Source organism: Hipposideros armiger, unplaced genomic scaffold (genome assembly GCF_001890085.2).
Source record: "Hipposideros armiger isolate ML-2016 unplaced genomic scaffold, ASM189008v1 scaffold_380, whole genome shotgun sequence".
Classification (NCBI taxonomy): domain Eukaryota; kingdom Metazoa; phylum Chordata; class Mammalia; order Chiroptera; family Hipposideridae; genus Hipposideros; species Hipposideros armiger.
Window position 1 is genome coordinate 438,600 of NW_017731730.1, and position 8,378 is coordinate 446,977.

At 53.0% G+C, this 8,378-nt stretch overlaps 1 protein-coding gene across 4 annotated transcripts in view; it reads right to left on the minus strand.

The window, feature by feature from the left end:
• The window catches only part of SCN5A (sodium voltage-gated channel alpha subunit 5), a 95,233-nt gene that overhangs the window by 79,908 nt on the left and 6,947 nt on the right, over nucleotides 1-8,378 (minus strand). The gene's annotated exons all lie outside the window — the stretch shown is intronic.

Here is an 8,378-nt window from a genome sequence, read left to right on the forward strand (position 1 = left end):
TTTTCATTCAGCTCCGTGGCAGGGCTGGTCCTGAACAACGAATGATGGACTGAGGGATGAAGAATGTGTGGGTGAGAGGCAAGGGCTTCGGAAAGTACCCCGGGCTGCCCCGTCCTCTCAAGCTTGTCCTTTCTACAGGAAACCCTGCGGCTCTACGATGAGACCGGTCACGCTCTGGGCTTCTTTTCTAGGCAGATCCCCAGCCAGGGTGGTGGGGCCAGAGGGTGGAGGACACTCTGTCTGGTGTCCCCACAGCACCCTGCGCCTGCATGGGAGAGGAGGCCCAGAGGTGCCAATATCTGGCAACAGACAGGGCACCGGTGCCTGCTGAATGAGACTCAGGCAAGTTCTGTGGGTTTTTGGAAACAGGTGGCTAACAACTTTCCATCGTCATCCAAGTGTTGGCACCTGGGTGCACACAGCTGCAGCAGAGCCCTGCTGAGGGCATCTCAAAGCAAGCCTCGGGGTGAGGCATCCTCCCAAAGAAGGGACACACTGACGCTGAGGAGCATATCGGGTGCCTCACACCTTCCCTCGCTCCCCTCCTCTCGAGTCTGAACAAACGAGGGCTGATCTCAAAGGAGAGCGAAACCGGGAAATGGTGACCAGTCATCCACTAGTAGGACGTCCAGCCGGCACATGCATGTGACGCAAAACTGGGAGAATGTGGCCCCAGGTGGCCTCAAACGATACAGGACCTGGTGTGAACATGCTCTGCCCATGACACAGAGGCCAAAGAATGCGCTCCCGACTGCCCCACCAAAACAGGATGTGGTCGGCACAGCTCCTGACTGGGGCACCACCGGGAGGCCGCGTCACTAATTACATCAAACCCGGGACGGTGGGGAACCAGCTCAGGAGGGCAGAGTGGACACCTGTTGGAGATCTCTGCCAGGACAGAATCCCTTTCTGTCAACCAAGGACCCGCTTTGCCTTGATCTGGTTCCTGTAAAACATGCTGCAAATGACCCCAATGAGCTGCTGCCACACTGACCCCTGCACACAGCCCTCCAAGGGCGCAGCACCACGCACTGCGGATTGCTGTAAATTAGGTACCTGGACAGGTAAATACAACACAGGCGGTCCTCAAAAGGGTGCCTCTGGTCCTCGGGTGGGGAAAGTGCAGCAGGGAATGTTCAGGGCAGAGGGCAGGCTGGAGGGGGGGTGCGGGGAGTGGGGGGTGCGTACCAGGACCTACAAGAACCACTCCATCCTTCAGCGTCTTGTCTTCCGTTTCATTCAAGCAAAGTTAAAGGAATATCGTTGTTAAAAATAGCTGGTGAAGGAGTAGGTTCCCTTTTTACAAAAGCATGTCTCAGTCTACTTTCCATCTTCGAGTGAACAAAGAAAGCTGTCTATAATCCCCATCACCAAACGTGAAGGGTGATCTTTTTTTTCCTTAGCTGGTGGAAATTTGGGTAATTTTCAACTTTTTTCTTTGTACGTTTCTTCAGGGCTTGAATTATTTATGATGATCTTATATTACTTTTACAAAAACAATAAACTCATTATTCTTTTTATTACCGCAAAAAAGCCAGACTGGATGAAAGCAGCGCCTCGTAGGACACTGCTTTCCACCGTGAGCCATCACTAGTCCTGTAAATCAGGGAGCCTCCTCTTTTGCTTCGAATTATTTCCTAAAAATAGTGTCTCTGTCTTACTGGACCCATCTGTGTTCATGCGCCTGTAGTGATTCTGGAGACACATGTACACCACGGACTTGCAGAGGCTCACCGGTACATGCCAGCGTGTGCGCGTGTGCGTGTGTGTGCACATGCGCAAGCTCGCACCTGCATATACGTATGTTCTAGTAAAGGTGTTTTTTAAATTTGTATTGAAATCAACTATTCATGCAGATTGGTGCATGCATATCCTAAGCATACATGTGGATGAATTTCTACAAACTGAATACACCTGGTAACCAGCACCCAGGTCAAGAAATAAACTGCTCTCAGCCCCTCAGATTGGGGCTCCCCTCTCGTCACTAACTAGCTATCCACCCTCACCAAGGGTAACCATTCTCCTGATTGTCACAGCATAGATTAGCTTTGCTTGTCTGTGTAGTTCAGGGGCTCCTAACAGACCTCGTGGAGAGATAGCGAAAGAATTCGGGGGGAAACTGCATCTCATTCTCATTAATTTCTAACTGAAATTTACCGTTTCCTTCAATTATGAATGTAGGCAGCAAAACGGAAGTGTTAGCAGTACCCATGACCAACAGAAACAGACAACAGATATTTTCCTGTCCCATTACAGGTGTGGCAGGTATCGAGACTATCACGAATGCTCATTGCTACTTCAAAATTACAATACTTATTAGACCCGCTGCTAGATCTTATTGCTTCATACATTAATAAAGAGGCCCTGATGATGGGGCCTTAGGTCTTAGGAAGGGTCTCGTCCAAGCTGGCCCCCAGGAATGCACTCATCATAGCCTCGGGGTCGAGTGGTTTCCAAAACCCGATTCCAGATGAAGTTCCCTGCTCCCCAGCAGCCAGGCAGCCTCAGGTTCCAAAGTAAACCAGCCAGGAGTGTCCTTTGTCTCTGGGCCCCGGCAAGCGGCTCATGGTGGGCGGGCAGGATCCATTTTCTCTCTTGTTCTCTGGCTGCCTGCACCTGGCTCTGGCCCTGCCCTTCCTTCAGCAGCTCAGGGCCCACGCCCGACTGTGGCTGGGACTGGCTGAGCCCTGGCTGCAAGGTTTCCGGGGATGCCAGAGTAAGGGGGGGCGCGGGGTGCTCTGAGGATGCTCCAGGCTCGGCCCAGCCGTACCCCTCGGGCCTAGAAGGTCAGCCCCTCCCCCCACCACGGGGGGCCCCACCTCTGGCTGGGGAAGAGCAGAGGGCCCCTCTTGCACAGCTCCAACCGGTGGGGAAGCCCGGCCCTGATTTGATTCAAAGACCACAGCCACTCCTCTAGATGCCAGCGCGCCATGACGCTTTCCCCTGGTCTAAGACAGCAGCTCCGTCTGCGGCAGCCCTGCGGACCCTTCCCAGTCTGGGAGAGCTTTTCAGCTCACCACCTTCCTGGGCTAGTTTCCCCCATCCTGTCAGCTTTGCTCAAGCTCTAGGAGCCCCCTACTCCATCCTGTCCCACGTTCATCAGCTTCTGGTCACCGGGTGCATCTCTCCCGAAGTTCTGCTGGCTCCCGAGAAATAACGGAAACAAACTGTGAACTCTCCTTTCCAAACTGGTTCCTCCCGACATCCTTTCCTCTGACACTGGCCCCAACTGCCCGTCCCCACCTTCACCAAACATCGTGACCTCCCTCCTCAGGGCCACTGCCCTGGGACAGGCCTCCTCACCGCAGCTGGGACCACGCTGATCCACTGCCCCACCAGCATCCTTCCTCTTTCCTCCCAGCCTCGCCAGGGTACCACCCACCGCTCCCTGGCTCAGACGTTCCCAAACACTTCCCCTGCCCTGTATAGTGGCCGTCACCTCATGCTCTGCTCACTGTCCCGCCGCCTGCAGGCCCCCTTCTCTGACTGCCCACCCACACTGACTCCCCTCTTCTGGCTGAGAGGCTAAGCCCCACATGCAGCCTTTGCCCCCTTCCTGGCCTGCGCTGTCTCTGACAGTCCATGGGGTCAGTCTGGTTTCCCCGAACAGCCTAAATGCCTCTTCTTAGGACACGGCTGGTACCCGCTCCTCTGAGTCTCTGGCCTGTTCGTTCGTATGGGTATTCGTATCAGGGCAGAGGTGCTATGGGGGGAGAATACTGACTGCTCACACCAGAAACTGGACCCCCCTGTACTGCCTCCTCTTTTCAGCTCTTCCTGAAGGCAGGTTTTTCTGAATACACGGGGCACACAGCTGGTGCTCAGTCAATGGTGGTTACAATGCCATGACACAGAACATGATGCCGTGGGTACTGTTGAGGTAGAGGAGTGATGCTCAGGACTTCCCTAGTTTCAGCACTAAAATTCCTGCCTTCCAAGATACCCTTATCCTTCAGTTGCGGACAAACCTGGACGCCTCGTCATCCTAGCAGTGAGGACGGACCCTACGCCAGCCTAACCCCACCTTGCAGCCCTTTTCTGCCCACTCCCCTTCCAGATCCTGAAGGCAGGCACACACCAGCATCCTGAGTCATGTCTGGCATTTTGATCGCCTAGGAATCTGAGCCTTGGGAACACAGCAAGCAAAGAATATTCTTTGCCATGTAAATTTATGCAAAGCACTCTGTGGAAGTGGTTCCCAGGCTTCCTAGAAAATCTCGGCCATGCCCCTCTCTCCTGCCCTGCAGTCTGGGGGGACCTCAGGCTGCAGCATCCACGGCCCTGAGCACCCCCTCCACCTATGCTTGGCCCCCTGGCACTGCCTTCCACTTCACCTTCAGGGAGAGGGTGTGGGTACTGTTGAGGCAGGGCTCAGCCCACACAGGTGGACGTAAGGGCACCAGGAGCGACTTCATTTCTTCTTGAGGAGAACACATTAAAGCTAATTAACACCTCAACTCGTGGACTCATTAATTGAATGATTCATTGAACATTTAATAAGCACCCATTGTGTACAGGGTCCAACAAATGCCAGCACAGAATACGTTTCTTCCCAAAGTGATGGATCCCAAATCAGTAGGTGATGATAGGGAAACGAGGAAAAGTCGTCAGCAAAGAGACTCCCTAGTGGCTTGTAAAAAAATTTCTGTTCAATGGTGCTGAGACTGGCAACAAGGAAAGGCCCTGGGCCACAGAACCCAGCCCTGTGTCCAGCTCTGTTCCCCTCCCACCAGCTCCCCATCTGGAAGATTCCTGTTCCTATGTGGGACAGGGAAGTGGTTAGAGCTGTGGCCTGGAAGACAGATTGCTTGTGTATCTGGTTCCTGGCCACTTACTTGCCATGTGTTCTTTGGCAAGTTAATTGATGGCTCTCTACCTCAGTTTTCCCATCTGTAAAATGGGGTTAATAAGAGACCTTATTTCACAGGGCCATTGTGAGACACAAATGTATTAATACTTGTACATGCTGGGCACACAGGAAATATTCAATGAACGTCACTTATTATTGTTGTTGTGAGTTTTGTTGTCATTATCTTCCTCCTAAGAGATCCAGCTCAGAGAACCCTTAAAACCCTTCCTTGCTGTTCTCCCTGCCTGGCTGGCCCTTCCCTTCTCTGCGTTCCTGCACACTTGCATTCCCATACAGGCTGCACTGCAGGCCACAGTAATCTATTTCCACACCTGCCTGTCTCTTTGCCTGTGTCCTGAGCTCCCCGAGCATGATCTGGCCCAGCAGAGGTGCCTACAAGGGCCTGGTGAATGAAAGAACAAATGAATGAATAAGTGCCAGATTAACCTCTATGGCCCAGGCGCTAACCCACACTGTGACCCTGGATACCGCCACAGTCCCCCATCTCCGACCTTGCCCGCTTTCTGAACCTCAGTTTTCTCAACCATGAGCTGGGATGGGTCACCCCAGCAGTCTCACATGCTCACTGTGTGCCAGGGGCTGTACTAAGCATCTTCTAAGTATGTTTGTGGGTCGCCTTATTTTACCCTTGCAACAATCCGACGGGAAGGGGTGTGAGTTAGCCCCGTTTTGCAGATGCTTAGAGGTTAAGGAAGCAAGCCCCCATCTGTCTGCAGCCAGGTATGTGAGCCTAACCACTGCACTACACTGCCTCCCACCTCTGAGGGTGCAGAGAGGCTGGAAGAAGGGTCACTGCCTTCTTGACCCAGGGTGTATGGCCTGCCCAACTGGACGGACAGTGTCTGAGATCCCCACTCCAAAGCCACAGGGCAGCCTTGTTGGCCTCCGCGGAGGGCTGGTCTTCTCCCTATGCAGCCTGGCAGGGCAGGCCCACCATGTCCACACGTGGGCAGAGGCTGCCAGGGACACGTGGCCGATTTCTGCCTGTTTCCCAACGCGTCAGCAGCTTCTCTGACAGAAATGATGTCCCCAGCAGTTTTTCTCTCCAGCTCAGGCACCATAGAGCTGCCCTGTCCAACAGGGTAGCCACTCAGCACACGTGGCTAGTTCCAATCCAGATGTGAGGTTGTAAATCCACACCGATTTTGAAGGCTTGGTACGATAAAAAATGTCAACTATTTCATTAATAACTTTTAAATATTGATTATAATTTAAACTGATCATATTTTGGATATGCTGAATTAAAAGAAAACGTGCTAAAACTAATTTCACCTGGTTCGTTTTGCTTTGTAAAATGTGGCTATTGAAAATTTTAAATTGCAGGTGTGGCCTGCATTTGTAGCTCACATTATATCTCTATTGTTTGGCGCTGCCATAGTTCCAGCTACCAGGTCCTAAACCCTTACAGAGCTCCACCTGCTTTGGGGCTGGGTCGCCTGCAGACCTGGGAGTGGGGGATGGGAGGGAGTGGGAAATGGAGGGCAAGGAGGGACGGGGGATGGGCTGAAGAAGTCTCGTCCTCAGAGACCAGAAAGTGGCCACCCTGGTTTCAGGCCGTGGCAGTGGGTGGCTGTGCAGGCTCAAGCCACAGGTTGGGGTGGCAGGGGGAGGGGTCGACAACATGTTTCCAACCATCCCTCCCACCCAGGCAATTATCTGCACAATCCTGGCTCTCTCGGGGTAACGGCTTGGACAAAGGCTCGGCGGGGGTGCCAGCTGGTGCTGGTGGCCTGTGTATTCAGGTCCTTGCTCCCAGACCAAAGGCACATTGGCACGTCCTTGTGCGGGGCCTCAGCTAACCGGCTCCCTGCAGCTCCACTCCTTTGAGGCTGCACAGGCATTAACCCTGTCCGGTCCGGAGCAGGGTTCTTGGGAAGGGGAATCCAGAAGGGGCTTTCCTTCCCTAGTCTCCATCCCCGCCCCAGCCCCAGCAAGGTGGGAAGTCCTACAGAATCACCCCCATCCCTGCCGGAGGTGCACACGCCCACCCCAGAAGCCAGGGATGCCCTCATTTACATGCATTTGCATCTCATGTATTCCAACACTCAGGCTGAAGCCGAGGTGAATTCAGCTGACAGGAAAACCCCACCGGCTTGCTCCGTGGAAGTGATTCCCCAGGCAGGATGAACCAGGGCAGGGATCCCCGAGACTAGGCCCCACACCGGAGTGAGAGTGGAGGGGAGAGCTGGTATGGAGTGGGGGTGGGGGGCACAGCACCGTTGGCCTGGGCCCTGGATTCAGCCCAACCTCCCTGCATTTTCATCCCCTCTTCCCCACAGTAAGGACACGGTTTGGGGGCCTGGAAGCAGCTCACTCGTCTCACCAAGATCCACCGGTGTTTTGGTGCCAGGCCAGGGGAACTGCAAACTCCCCAGGTCATTCAGGCCCCCCCTCCACAGGGCACATGGCACCCCCTTCTCCCCAAGTTTGAGTCTTCCTTGTCACCCCCTTTACTGCTTCATGCATAGGGGATCTCTTGGGTTGTCGGAAAGTTATGATACATTTTTGAGACGAAAAACAGAAAAATATGTCATGACTTTTCTGACAACCCAATATAATGTGCTGAGCAGCACTGAACTGTCAGTCAAGGCCCAGCACTGCCTGGGGGCCTTGGGTCTCCAGGGTGTGGACCTGGATGAGCTACAGGAGTCCCCTCTTATTCTCAGGGGGTACATCCCACAACCCCCGGTGGGTGCCAGAAGCCACGAATAGTATCAAATCCTGAATATACTATGTTTCTTCTTATACACATACACCTATGATAAAGTCTAATTTATAAATCAGGCACAGTAAGGAATTAACAACAATAACTAATAATAAAATAGAACAATTATAATAATATACTGTAATAAAAGTTATGTGACTGTGGTCTCGTTCTTTGATAACGGAGAAGGATACTAAGTGACTAAAGGGCGGGGGCCTGTGCAGCGTGGAGATGCTGGACGAAGGGGTGAAAGGGGTGATTCACTTTCTAGGCAGGACGGAGAGATGGCGTGAGATATCATCACGCCACTCAGAATGGTGCGCAATTTAAAACTTATGAATTGCTTATTTCTGGAATTTTCCATTTACTATTTGCAGACTACGTTTGGTAAATGAAACTGTGGGACGCGAAACCGCGGAAAGCGAAGCCGCGGATTATGGGGGTGGGCGCCACTGTACTACTCCCAGAAGTTAAAGAGCTGGCTCAGTCACCCAGGGGCACTTCTGCTCCAGACCCTGGGCCATCTACATACACACACTACACACAATCCAGCCAGAAAGGTGCCCACCTAAGGCCCAGGAAACACCCTTCCTGGCACACAGGTAGGTACCCATGAGACAGAAATCAGCATCTTAACGTCTTCTGCTAGCCCAGTTTCTTCCAACTTATTTTTCTCATTATCTGGGCTGAAAAAAAGGCTTTGGAGAGGAACTGTGCACTGATGCCATGGCAACCGAGGCGTTTATGGGCACCTACTGTGTGCACTGGGAAAGGCAGAAATGCCCCCAGAGAAATCTGGGGGGC